Source organism: Pristis pectinata, chromosome 8 (genome assembly GCF_009764475.1).
Source record: "Pristis pectinata isolate sPriPec2 chromosome 8, sPriPec2.1.pri, whole genome shotgun sequence".
NCBI classification, from domain to species: Eukaryota; Metazoa; Chordata; class Chondrichthyes; order Rhinopristiformes; family Pristidae; genus Pristis; species Pristis pectinata.
In genome coordinates this window covers 83,391,120-83,404,850 of record NC_067412.1, presented here as the reverse complement: position 1 = coordinate 83,404,850, position 13,731 = coordinate 83,391,120, and the positions used below count along the sequence as shown (strand labels likewise).

Below are 13,731 nucleotides of genomic sequence, written 5' to 3'. Positions count from 1 at the left end.
TAGATGTTCCCAGTGACATCCTGGAAAGCTTACAAAACACAAAGAGTTCAGGTACTGGCAGTACTGCCCTGATGTTAGGGTTTGGCTGGAGCTCAGATTCTAGCATTCTTTGCATCTCTTTCACAACCATTTTATTGAATAACAAAATATAAAGGGTCCTAAAAGGCTTTCTGTTTCTCTCATGGACCATCCCGTCATGAGAATATGAAAGGTGAACCCGACTGAACTCAGTACCACATTCCTTACCAGCATTAGGACACAGTGTAAGACTGTACTCCATGTTGAATTGTTTATTAGATGGTTTTCTCCCTCATGCCTTTTCCACAACACCACTTGACTCTGGATAGTAGGCTTCATGGAATTTCTGTTTTATTCCCAATGGGGTAAATACATTCTGCATGATCTAGACAGTAAAAAAAAGTACCTCGGTCAGACTCAAAACTGTGTGGAAGCCAACACTTGTTACACCAGTATATCCCATTACCTCAGACATGTCAGTAATGTGGGAAATGCCTCGGCCCACTTACTGAAAATATCAATAATTACCAGGACCACCTTGCATAGCAGCAGAGGAACTAAGTTTATCCAAGGTAAGTACACTGGTGTGGTATGCCAAGTTCTCCTTTCAGGTCAAGGCCCTTCATCTGGACTGCTTTCTTGAACAAGTCTGTCCTCATCTAGGGTCTTAGCTTTCCATTTGCCATCATGAGATAGGGCATGCTCCATTGCTGATTTGTTTCATATCATCAGCCATACTTTGGGCCTGTATCAGGTCCTCAATCCTAGTCTGGTTAACAGTACCTGCATCTACCTGTTTACCTGTCAGGGGTTGCCATGGTTCCCCTTCTTTGACACCTAATTTTGTCAATTCATCTGCTTATAGGGGAAGATTAGTGGTTAGTTTTTACCTTAATTATACAATATTTTTGTCATTGGGCTTCTTGAATTATGTGTTTAAGAAGGGGCCCAGATGGTAAAGGTTTACCATTCACTGATACAAGCCTCCTCGCTTCATATAATGGGATATGGGCCAAACGTGGGCAAATGGGACTAATTTGGATGGGCATCCTGTTCGGCATGGATGAATTGGGCCGAAGGGCCTGTTTCTGTGCTATCTTACTCTATTACTCTATGGCAAGAAGATGATTAAACTATTTCATACAGACATACTGTCCGAATATGTGTCCACTGGTAGGGGAAACATGTCAGGGTGGCTGATCATAGACGCTACTGCTGCTAACTTGGCAGTCTGAGCACTCACCTTTGTGGGTAGTTTCAAAGCTCTCTCCACTAGCAGTGGATCTTTGTGGCTTTTTACTCTGTATTTCACCATAGAAGATCTATCAAAAAAAATTTACAGTGATACTTGTGGTTTCATCTGTTGTAACTGCGAACTGAGTCACCAGAGAGATACTGAAGATGGTGATATAGAAGTCTTTATTCAACACAGCAGATCTTCTGGAGAGAATCTAGTTCTCCTCTCCTCATACAATATTTTATACTTTTTAAACACAAAAACATCAATCAACAATTATCTACATTTTCAATGGCTTTAATTACCTACTTAACTTTAAGATTTTTGAATATAGACAGGTAACTTTGCAGAATTACATATTTACAATGGTAGCACATTCCAACGAGCAGAACTGCTTTGAATGTTCAACAGTGGTGTCAGGTCCAAAAACTCCTGAGCACAAACTCCAGACACCCAAAATATACCCCTTTTGTTACAGTGTTGAGGAATGTCTCCCTAAGTATACAACTAGCCAGAATATTAAGTGACAGAACAGACATGTCCTGAACTGCGCATTAAGTGGCAGGGATATGCATTTAAACAATGTGTTAATACAGGAGATGGTCACATAACACCTACCCTGATCTCATCCTGAAGTTTTCAATGGCCATCAATTAATATGAACATTCATCTATTGTCTTCCCCTGTGTAGTTACAATGGTACAGAATCAGAATGCCCCATACCCAATGATTGGTTTCAATAGCTTTAAAGTATCAGTTGAAGTTGAATTGTGAACAGGTTTTACTTCCTGAAGACTGCTTCTCTTTTTAATTAATATCCACTGTCCATAATTTCATAACTCCAGAATAATCCCTAACACATTAATGGCTTGCCCGTTATCCTTTCTATACTGTAGCTGCTCATCGCGCAACTGCAGCCTTGCCCTCTATCGTTTTGGCAAGAATAGTTCCTTGGGATCATTTGCTGTCCACACTTGGCAATCATGCAGTTCCCCAGCATAACTAAGATACTGGGGAATTGCAAGACTGTGAGAAAGGTGGGAAATACGTTTCACCACTATCTCTTGGGCCTGTAATAGTAAAGTATGTTGGCTCAGTGAGTTTGGCTAATGGTTCCATCCTTGAACTATGATTCTAGCAACAACTGGATGGGTTTATGTCTGCAAGGACCATTATAAGGGTTCAGGCTGATTATGTATGAAAACTGCTGTATTACCTAGAAGACAGCTAGCAGGTATCGCTCACAGACCGAAAATCCTGGTTCTTCTGGAGTTAGGAGCTGAGCTGCATATGCAGCTGGTCAGACTTTCCCATGGCATTCCTGCAAGAGGACTGTTGATCGAATCAGTTGCAACTGGTCAAGTCAGTATTGGCCACTTCCAGTGAGAAGAGAAGAGTTGAGTCTGACATCTATGAAGCTGGGGATAGGGCCAGGGCCTGTTTCGTTTCCACAATGGACTGAGTGTGTTACCCAGTCAACAGCCATGAGGCATCTGCTTTAGAATTTCTGACAGTGGGGAGGTTTTAGTGGTAAACCTGTCAATATGGCTTCTACAGTATTCCACCAGTCCTAAAAAGGATCTGAAGAACCTCACATCCCTGGGGAGGGTAATTTCAATATAAACTCAATATGTTTCTTCTCAGTTTCTCTTTTTCCTAGGTCACTGTTGTCTCCAAATACACGACCTGGGGCTTGATAATCTGGGCCTTTTTAGGATTAACTTTAAGTCCCAAAGAAACGAGTTAGGCTGGCAGCTTATTGAGGAGCTGGAGACGTTCTTCCCTAATGTTTGTCTGCAGGAGAAGATCATCAACATACTGAATCAAACACTCAGGTTTCGAGAAACGCCCAAGCCCCTATGTTAATTTTTGGTGGAAAATCAAGGGAAAGTTTTGAAACTCTTGGGGTGGACGTGTCCAGGTATACTGCTGTCCCTGGAAGGTGAAGGTGAATTTGTATTGACCATCCTGTTTCAATGGGATGGATCAGAATCCATTGCTAATATCTAGAATGGTAAAATACTAAGCCTGTGGAGTTTGCCTCATTTTAGTCTCAGGACTAGTTACCATTGTAGATGCAATTAGAGGGGTGGTTTTATTTAACTCCCAGTGGTCGATCGTCATTTGGCAAGAACTGTCCAACTTCCTAACTGGCCAAATCAGTGAGTTATTTGTTGATGTCACTGGGCACAACACTCCATTGTAACAGGGTGATTATTACTTTCTAAAGGTCTCCTGCTTGCTTGGGGAACCCATATTGTTTCTATGGCTTTGGATCTTCATCCTCTGCCCCATCCTTCATTCTTCCATACCAGGCCTTTGTCTTGGCTCCTGACCTGGCTCAGTCTCTCTTCTTTATTTACTCTTAATTTCCCAGCCCCTCGGACATCTTTATCCCAGGCCAGTACCATGTGTCTCATCACCCATGGCTCGGCATGTGTAACATCGCTCAGATGTAATGCTTCACACGCTCGTTTATTATCGCTGATGGAGTGGGACACCAGGGTCCTTGTCCACCTCGTGTCGTTGGGCGCCTATAGGTGTAGTCAGTCTAGATCTGGCCCGTACACTCTGTTAAAATGCATCTGTCAGCAGCTGCAACTTCCTCTGTCTGCACTCCGATGAGTTGTGGTCTTCCCTAAGTCTCAAACTCCAGATCTTACTTCGGCGATGGTTATTCCTGGGTTGTCACTATTGATGTCTTTGAGAGTTCTTCTTGACTTCCAGCCTTCTAGAATGTTCACTGTACCTCTGTCCAGGATCCTCATGACTCTAAGGTCATCCATCCAAGGGTCTGGTAAACAGGATACATCTGTTGCTTTTCTTCCCTTATCCACCCTTCACTTCGCAACCTCTGCCCTCAAAGGTCAAGTAACCTCAACACTGAGTGCCTGTTGATTCAGCTGCCTAGTTCCACTTCCTTCTTTCAAAGTAGACCATGGTACATGTAGGGTCAGCTTATTTTCTCGTCATGCTCCTGGAAACCAAACTTCAGCTGTTAACCATATTAGCTGCAAAGGATTCCCTTTCCGTGATATTTTTTGGTACATCACTGTATGCACTTGCATATGTGCATGGTGGGTGCAAAGTCAGCATTGACACATTCACTAAGCTGTTTGAGGTAATGGACTTTCATCTCAACATCCACAAAATAAAAGTCCTCTAAAATTCCTGTCTCTGCCATACAACACTGCCCCTGATGGTCAGGATCCATGACAGGTCCTTGGAAAACATAGACCATTCTCCATATCTTATGAGACATTTCTTAGCAGAAGCTGACATCAATGATGAAATCATCACCATCTCCAACACTCCAGCACAGCCTTTGGCGTCACGTACACTTCAGACACATCAACAACCTACAGCTGACACCTCAAAACACTGGAGAGGTACCAATGACAAATACTCCAATCTACAGACAGAGCAAATGAACCAATGTCAGCATCCTCTCCCAGGCCAATGTCCCCAACACTAAGGCCTTAACACATTCAGTCAACCTGGATGGGGGCTGCCACATCATTCCCATGCTTGACACCAGACTCCTGACACAAGGACTCTACTCCATGCTCTTTCAAGGCAAGGAAGTACTAGGAGAATGGACCAAATGGGTCAAGTTCTCAAAACTTGCTTGAAAAAAGTGCAACATTCTCACCATTTACTGGGAATCCTTGTCCCATTCCTGCTCAACCTGTTGAAGGAGCATTCAGGATGGCACAGAGAACCTTGAGTCTCCTTTGTCAGGGGCATGCAGAAGCCCAGTGAAAACAGTGAAGAGTACATCATGTCCAACTCTCCCCATCCATCTGCCTTGGCTCACGTGTGGCAGAGTCTGTGGACCCTACGATGGCCTCTTCTGCCACCTAGGAACTCACAGAACAGGAGTGGGAGCAAGTCATCCTTGGCTCATTGGGACTGCCTAAGAGGAAGAATTTTGTGATGTTGCAGGTATTGCCCTTTCATAAACTCAGAAAAATGGTGGCAATCTTTTATTTTACAATTTAAAAGAAGCAAATATAAATGAAAAAAGAGACCAGAATTGAACCCAGTGCCACAGTGCTGTCCATTTGATGTCCTTATGTCCTAAGCTCTAATCTTAAGTCCAATTGCAAAGATTGTTTAACTATTTGGAGGGAGGCTGATAACCTGATAGTTATGGATGAGTGGTAGCAACTTCTGGTTTAAATTGGTGTATTGATAAGAACATGGCAAACAGGAGCAAGATTAGGCTACTCCATAGAGGGATATGAAATTAATGCAGGCAAGTGGGCTTAGTGTAGATAGCCATGAGGGTCAGCATAGACAGTGAGTAGAAGGGCCTATTTCTATGCTATACAACTCCACAACTGGATAAAATTTTAAAAAAACTGCAGATGCTGCAAATCTGAAATAAAAACAGGAAATACTGAAGTAATAATAATGGTTTTGATGAAGGCTCCTGGACTGAAATGTTAACCACTTCTCTTTTCACAGATGCCATATGACCTGCTGAGGGTTTCCAACGTTTTCTAGTTTTATTTTAGATTTTCAGCATCTACAATTTATTTGATGTTCATTTACTGGAAATAACCAGCATGTCAAACAGCATCAACAGAGAGAGAACAAGTTAAAGTCTCAGGTCATCAAGGTGCAGGGTATTTCCAGCATTTTCAGTTTTTATTTGAGAACAAATTTTGAATCCTGCCACAGTTTCAGACTTCCTTTTCTCGGACTCCTGCTCTTTTAACAATTGCTTTGGAAATGATGTCATGTTTTAACAGGTGCCGCACCTGACGTGTAGCTCAGTTCAGTCTGGTTTAAGAACAAAACAAATGTAGTGCCAATTACCCTATGCCTTAAAATCTGGAGCTATTAGTTATCCTGGAAATATTTCTGCTGAATATTAAATAGTGAATATATAATTCCAGGTGTCAACCTCTTGTTTTGGACTGGTTTTAAGCATGGCAAATCTAAATATTTTTCTGCAAATGTTTAGTTGCTAATCCACGCGAAGTGCACTCATATTTCAGAGCTAAATTATTAAAGCCAAAGGCACTGATCACACATTGGTGAGGTAGAAACCTCTCAGGGTGGCTGGCTGACGTGCAGGTCTCAGTGCTGACGCTGCCCGCCTCCCTAAACGTCAGTTCCTTTCGTTTATTCCCCCCTCCACTCCTCTCCAACAGGACAAGGTGAAGAGTGGCTCAGTTTTAACTGTGAACTTGTGTACTGCGGTGACTCATTACCACGGTGAAAGTGGTACATCTGGGGGCTGTGCTTGCCGGGAGAGGGTAATGATTAGAGTTTTAAAGTGTTTGCTGGCGAAAAGAATAGAAGACTTTTACTGTTCCTGCTCGCTCAGAAGAGGACTGGTTGGCTTTTGCTAATTCCCTCCCACTTTCCGGAAAGGTTCCACAGGTAGGTTTCAAAACTAAGGTTAGGTGGCGCGTTAGTTGCTGGGAAGTGTTCGGCTGACTGGTTTCAGATTCGGCCCCATTAACTTGCTGCCCTTTATTCTTCTTGCGCCAGTTCTTTGTTCTAGATAGCGACAACTCTGCGTTAGCCAGGGAACTGCGGAGACTTCCAGGTAGGTGTCGAGGGAGGGATTGCACGTACGTGTGGCTTCCACCGCGAAGGAAAGAAATGACTGGTCTGTACTCCAATGGTGAGTGGCAGAATCAGCAATTAAGATTTTATTTAAAACAAATGCAGTTCGAAAGTCCACTTCTCATGACTCTGAAGCAGTGAACTTGCGCTGAAATGACAACGGTGAATGAAATCCAAATACAGGGCTGATCGCACAGATATGGATATATAAGTCATAGCGATACAGCACAGAAACAGGCCCTTCGGCCCACCGAGTCCGTACCGACCATCAATCGCCCATTCTACATTAATCTCGCACTCTCATCAACTGCCCCCACTCTACACTCACCCACACGGTAGGGGCAATTTATAGCTGCCAATCACCTTACCAATCCACACGTATTTGGGACGTGGGAGGAAACTAGTACCCAGGGGAAACCCACCCGGTCAAAGGGAGAACGTGCAAACTCCACGCAGACAGCGCCTGAGGTCAGGATTGAACCTGGGTCTCTGGAGCTGTCAGACAGTGGCTTTACTCGCTGTGGTACCGTGCCGGTCAAAGTCTCAAACTTTGCATTTATTTAAATGTTGCATTTATTCCAAGGATAGGACTATTATGTACAAATTGGCTGTAGGATGACTCCCAATGTAATAATTTGGGGATGGATATTATAATGGATGGAAATGTATCGATGTGGCCATGGGAATCTCAAGCCATTTACAGGTTTGGACACCAGGGAACAGGTTCCTGTTGTAAACATTTATTAACGCGACATCATTATGCACTTGCAGTTATTGAATAGAGCAGCAAAAGCCGTCGGTAGTTTTGTAGGCGATGTTAAGCCAAGGATTTTCTGTTTGGAAGTGTGGAAACGCCAAAGACGGACTTGGATCGGATTTGGCTGGTGTAGGGTGTCCCTGTTAAACTGTTCTATTTGTGGACTTCTGGAAGAGTTGAGCAGATAGGAGGTTAAAGTGCAGCATTTTGCTCAAATTTATGGACATCAGTATTTAATAGAGATTATCTAGATAATCTCCAAATCTACGTTTTAAAGGCCTGGCAAATCCTTCAAAACCATGGTTTTTGCATTGTTTTGTAATACTGTACTGGGTTTGTACATCAAAACCAGCTCTAAATTGTTGTGGAAATGTTGGTGTTCGGAGCTAGCTTCTCAGAATCCTTGGTGCCTTAGGATCAAGGATGACTTTCTTCCATTGAAGTTCTGAGGTGTCTAATGAGGGAAGGTGGGACCAAGATCCCAAGAGTGGGGGCAGTCCCTGGTGAAAAGTGCTGGTGAAAGGCAGGAATGTGGAGTTGAGGTTGCAGTCAGATCAGCCGTGATTATGTTGGATAGTGGAGCAGAATTGAGGGGCCATCTCCTGGTCCTAATTCTTATGTTCCCACAGATGGAAAGGAGATGTTTAGTGCGGTGAGCAGGTGGATAATTTGAGAGGTGGTGCACTCCTTTTGATGCACATGCAGGGCATGTCTGTGCTTCTGACACATGGACTTGATGTTCTCAAAGCTAAGCTGAGTGCTCCTTCTGCACCTTCAACGGTCATGACTGAGTGATTCCCAGGAATTGGCAGGTATGTTGTATGTTTTCAGGGAGGCTTTGAGAACATTCTTGAATCTTCTTTCTCTATTCTACAACAGAGAAAGGTATACAGAGTGTCTGCTTGGGGAGTCTGGTGTTGGGCATGCACATGATGTGGCCTGCCTGGCAGAAAGTAATTATAGCCTCTTGCTGGGGATGTTGGCCTGGGTTTACTTATCATTCCCATGGATTTGGAGGATTTGGTGCAAACACATTAGGTGGTATCTCTCCAGTGTTTTCAAGTGCCTACTATAGTTTTCCTAGCTTGAAAGCATGTAGGAGGGCAGGGATTTTTATGTGTGGTGGACTGTGAGGGTTTGAAGTCTTGATCTTTAAGCACATTTTTCCCCACTTGGTCAAAGGCTATATTGGTACATTTATATGAAGGGAAACATACCTAAACACTATACTGATTTTTGTTTTCCCTCAGCTGCTGCCTACCTCCATTTTTACTGCTGCCTACCTCTATTTGTTCTCCATTCACCTGTTTATCTCTATAATACCATTCTAACAAGGCTGTAACTGAATACTTGTAGGTTATAGTCCTTGATTTATTTACCTTGCTGTTGTCTTGCCACCTAGACTCAATGACAGTCACAATTGATGTGGGGGGGGGGGGGGGGGGTGGTCTTGAGAAATCTCTTTACTTCCAAACAGAACCGGTCGAAATAGCTACTGAGTCAGGAACTGTTTCTGATGATTGTTAATCAGAACTTGAAACGTTAATGATATTATTTCAGTTGTCTCCTGGCTCTCAGTTTTTGTTAGTCATCAGTCTGAAACATTAACTCATGTTTCTAGTTCCAACAATGCTGCTGGACTTGCTGAGAACTTCCAGTTCTTATTGCACAATCAGAACCAGATTTATTATCGCTGACATGTGACATGAAATTTGTTGTTTTGCAGCAGCAGTACAGTGCAAAGACACAAAAAATCTACAAATTACAGAAATAAGTAAATAGTACAAAAAAAAAGGAATAATGAGGTAATGTTCATGGACTGTTCAGAAATCTGATGGCGGAGGGGAAGAAGCTATTCCTGAATCATTGAGTGTGGGTCTTCAGGCTCCTGTACCTTCTCTTTGATGGTAGTAATGAGAAGAGGGCATGTCCTGGATGGTGAGGGTCAATAGTGATGGATGCCACCACTTTGAGGCACTGCCTCTTGAGGATGTCCTCGATGGTGGGGAGGGTTGTGCCGTGATGGAGCTGGCTGAGTCTACAATCCTCTGCAGCGTCTTGTGATCCTGCGCATTGGAGGCTCCATACCAGGCTGTGAATCAACCAAACTGTACATCTGTAGAAATTTGCAAGGGTCTTTGGTGACGTACCAAATCTCCTCAAACTCCTGATTGGTTGCATCACAGCAAGGAGGAGAAGTTATTACTTGATCCACACTGATTGTGGTCTCCCAATAAGGAAGTTGAGGTCCATTTGCATAGTTTGAATGTTTTTTATATTTGGTTATGAAACGCAGACCTAATGACATAATTTACTGCAGCAAAGCACATGCACATCAAAGTTATGTGGAAAAAGGGCCTGTGGGGTAAAACGTAACCTAACAGTGTGGAATGTATATTAGTTAACCAATAGAAAACACGATGGCTGGAATTAATGGGTCTTTTTCAGGTTGACACAATAATGTCAATGGGGTTTCAGTGATCTGTATGGTATTGGTTTATTATTGTCACTTGTACCGAGGTACAGTGAAAAGCTTGTCTTACAAACCGATCGTACAGGTCAATTCATTACACAGTGCAGTTACATTGAGTTAGTACAAAGTGCATTGATGTAGTACAGGTAAAAACAGTAACAGTACAGAGTAAAGTGTCACAGCTACAGAGAAAGTGCAGTGCAATAAGGTGCAAGGTCACAACAAGGTAGATCGTGAGGTCATAGTCCATCTCATTGTATAAGTCTTATCACAGTGGGGTAGAAGCTGTCCTTAAGTCAGGTGGTACGTGCCCTCAGGCACCTGTATCTTCTACCCGATGGAAGAGGAGAGAAGAGCGAATGTCCCGGGTGGGTGGGGTCTTTGATTATGCTGGCTGCTTCACCAAGACAACGAGAGGTAAAGACAGAGTCCAAGGAGGGCAGGCTGGTGTCCATGATGCGCTGGGCTGTGTCCACAACTCTCTGCAGTTTCTTGTGGTCCTGGGCAGAGCAGTTGCCATACCAAGCCATGATATATCCAGATAGGATGCTTTCTGTGGTGCATTGGTAAAAGTTGGTGATAGTCAAAGGGGACAAACCAAATTTCTTTAGCCTCCTGAGGAAGTAGAGGCGCTGGTGGGCTTTCTTGGCCGTGGCATCTACGTGATTTGACCAAGACAGGCTGTTGGTGATGTTCACTCCCAGGAACTTGAAGCTGTCAACCCTCTTGACCTCAGCACCATTGATGTAGACAGGTGCATGTACACCGCCCCCTTTCCTGAAGTCAATGACCAGCTCTTTTGTTGACATTGAGGGAAAGGTTGTTGTCATGACACCATTCCACTAAGCTCTCTATCTCCTTCCTGTACTCCGACTCATCGCTGTTTGGGATACGGCCTACAACGGTGGCATCATCTGCAAACTTGTAGATGGAGTTAGAGCAGAATCTGGCCACACAGTCATGAGTATATAGGGAGTAGAGTAGAGGGCTGAGGATGCAGCCTTGTGGGGCACCAGTGTTGAGAATAATCGTGCTGGAGGTATTACTGCCTGTCCTCACTGATTGCGGTCTGTTTGTTAGAAAGTCAAGGATCCAGTTACAGAGGGAGGTGTTGAGTCCTAGGTCTTGGAGTTTGGTGACAAGCTTGCTTGGGATTATTGTATTGAAGGCAGAGCTGTAGTCAATAAACAATAGTCTAATGTATGTGTCTTTACTGTCCAGATGCTCCAGAGCTGAGTGTAGGGCCAGGGAGATGGCATCTGCTGTAGACCTGTTTCGGTGATAAGTGAATTGCAATGGGTCCAGGTTGTCTGGTAGGCTGGAGTTGATGTGAGCTATGTCCAACCTCTCAAAGCACTTCATGATGGTGGATGTCAGAGCCACTGGTGGGTAGTCATTGAGGCATGTTACCTTGCTTTTCTTTGGTACCGGGATGATAGTGGTCTTCTTAAAACAGGAGGGAACCTGAGATTGAAGCAGGGAGAGGTTGAATATGTCCGCAAATACTTCTGCCAGCTGATCAGCACAAGATCTGAGCACATGGCCCAGGACACCATATGGGCTATTGACATTTCAGATTAATGATTGAGGAAAAGATGGTGTGTAGCATTCAAAATTTGCAGAGGCTAAAGAAGCACTTTTGGTGAGAAAGTGAGGTGCAAGGAGAAAAATTAATTGATACAGCAGGACCATGATTGTTTTTGTCTGTTCTTGTTGGTTGGATGTTCAGTAGCATTGAAAACCCATTGAACTGGGTGCTTTGAATGGGACTTGCAAGCTTTACTCTGCACACTGAACCACTGCGGCATGTAGAATGGGAAAAATGGGTCAGTTAGGACTGGGGCCAGATCAGCAAATTGAGGCCAGTGTGGGTGTAGGTCATGGGGATAGAGTGAGGTCATTGGATCAGGACATGGGTGGCTGAAAGGTTCAGGATGTTGATGGGTTGGGAAGTCAGCAGGCTGATGAGCTGGAGAATGGTAGAACTGTGTATGGAGTGAGGTGGGAGGCATCAAAGGAGTGCAGGTAATTAATTAATGGGGATATATTTGCATTGGTTGCTCACAACTGGGCTTCAACCTGCTTGGGGAGATCCCTTCCAATTAATGCTGCAGAGAGCTGCCTGATTGTTCTGAGAGTGTCCATGGATAGTCATACCCCAGAATCAAGAGAACTAATTTTGCCACCAATGACCCAAGTTCCCATTTGAATTTCTGGAGTAGTGCATTGCAGCCTGGAAATTATTCTTGGTCTCACTTCCAGAGAAGATAAATTCTCATAAGACATGGTATTGAAAAAAAACAGCACATCAAACTTTCTCAGCCAAGCCAAAGTGTATACAAAATGACCTGGAAGAATGAGTGACCAATAAAGAGTGTAATGTGGAAAAATGCAGAAATTTCATGAACCCTAGCAGAGATATTTAAAACATCCTTAGCTACGGGTGAGGTGCTGGAGCATGGCTAATGTTGTTCTGTTGTTCAAGAAAAGCTCTAAGAATAAGCCAGGAAATTATAGGCCGGTGAGCCTGATGTCAGTCGTGGGTAAATTATTGGAAGGTATTCTGAGGGACAGGATATCTAAGTATTTGGATAGACAAGGCCTGATTGGGGATAGTCAACATGGCTTTGTGCATGGTAGGTCATGTCTAACCAACCTAATAGTTTTTCAAGGTTACCAGGAAGGTTGGTGAAGGGAAGGTGGTGGATGTTGTCTACTTGGACTTTAGCAAGGCCTTTGACAAAGTCTTGGATGGAAGGCTGCTCCAGAAGGTTAAGTCCCTTGGCATTCAGGATGAAGTAGTTAATTGGATTCAACATTGACTTAGTGGGAGAAGCCAGAGAGTGGTAGTAGATGGTTGTCTCTCTGATTGGAGGTGTGTGACTAATGCTGTGCCTTAGGGATCAGTGCTGGGTCCATTGTTGTTTATCACCTTTATTAAAAATTTAGATGATAATGTGGTAAACTGGATCAGCAGATTTGCAGATGACACCAAGATTGGGGGTGTAGTGGACAGTGAGGAAGGCTATCAAAGCTTGCAAAATGATCTGGACCAGCTGGGAAAATGGGCTGAAAAATGGCAGATGGAATTTAATGCAGACAAGTGTGAGGTGATGCACATTGGGAGGACAAACCAGGGTAAGATTTACACAGTGAATGGTAGGGCTCTGAGGTGTGTGGTAGAACAAAGGGATCTGGGAATACAGATCCATAATTCTTTGAAAGTGGCATCACAGGTAGATAGAGTCATAAAAAGAGCTTTTGGCACATTGGCCTTCATAAATCAGGGGATTGAGTACAGGAGTTCGGATGTTATGTTGAAGTTGTACAAGATGTTGGTGAGGCCAAATTTAGAATATTGTGTGCAGTGCAGAGGAGATTTACATGGATGTTGTCAGGACTTGAGGACCTGAGTTATAGGGAAAGGTTGAATAGGTTAGGACTTTATTCCCTGGAGCACAGGAGAATGAGGGGAGATCTTATGGAAGTATATAAAATTGAGGGGTTTAGATAGAGTGAATGCATGCAGGTTTTTTCCCCTCAGGTTGGGTGAGACTAGAACTGGAGGTCATAGATTTAGGGTGAAAGATGAAATATTTAAGGGGAATCTGAGGGGGAACTACTTCACTCAGAGGTGGTGCGAGTGTGGAATGAGCTGCCACT

General features: G+C 43.7%; 1 protein-coding gene across 3 annotated transcripts in view; it reads left to right on the top strand.

Moving 5' to 3' along the window:
- The first annotated feature begins 6,299 nt into the window (after nt 1–6,299).
- lnx2b (ligand of numb-protein X 2b) overlaps nt 6,300–13,731 on the top strand; it is a 63,645-nt gene continuing 56,213 nt past the window's right edge. Inside the window, exons 1-2 of one of the 3 annotated variants that reach the window (XM_052021476.1) lie at nt 6,410–6,649; nt 6,761–6,818. The gene's annotated coding sequence lies outside the window, so the exon portion shown is untranslated. Of the gene's footprint in view, nt 6,650–6,760; nt 6,897–13,731 lie in introns of all 3 variants that reach the window. The other 2 variants (XM_052021475.1, XM_052021477.1) reach the window with 2 other exon arrangements.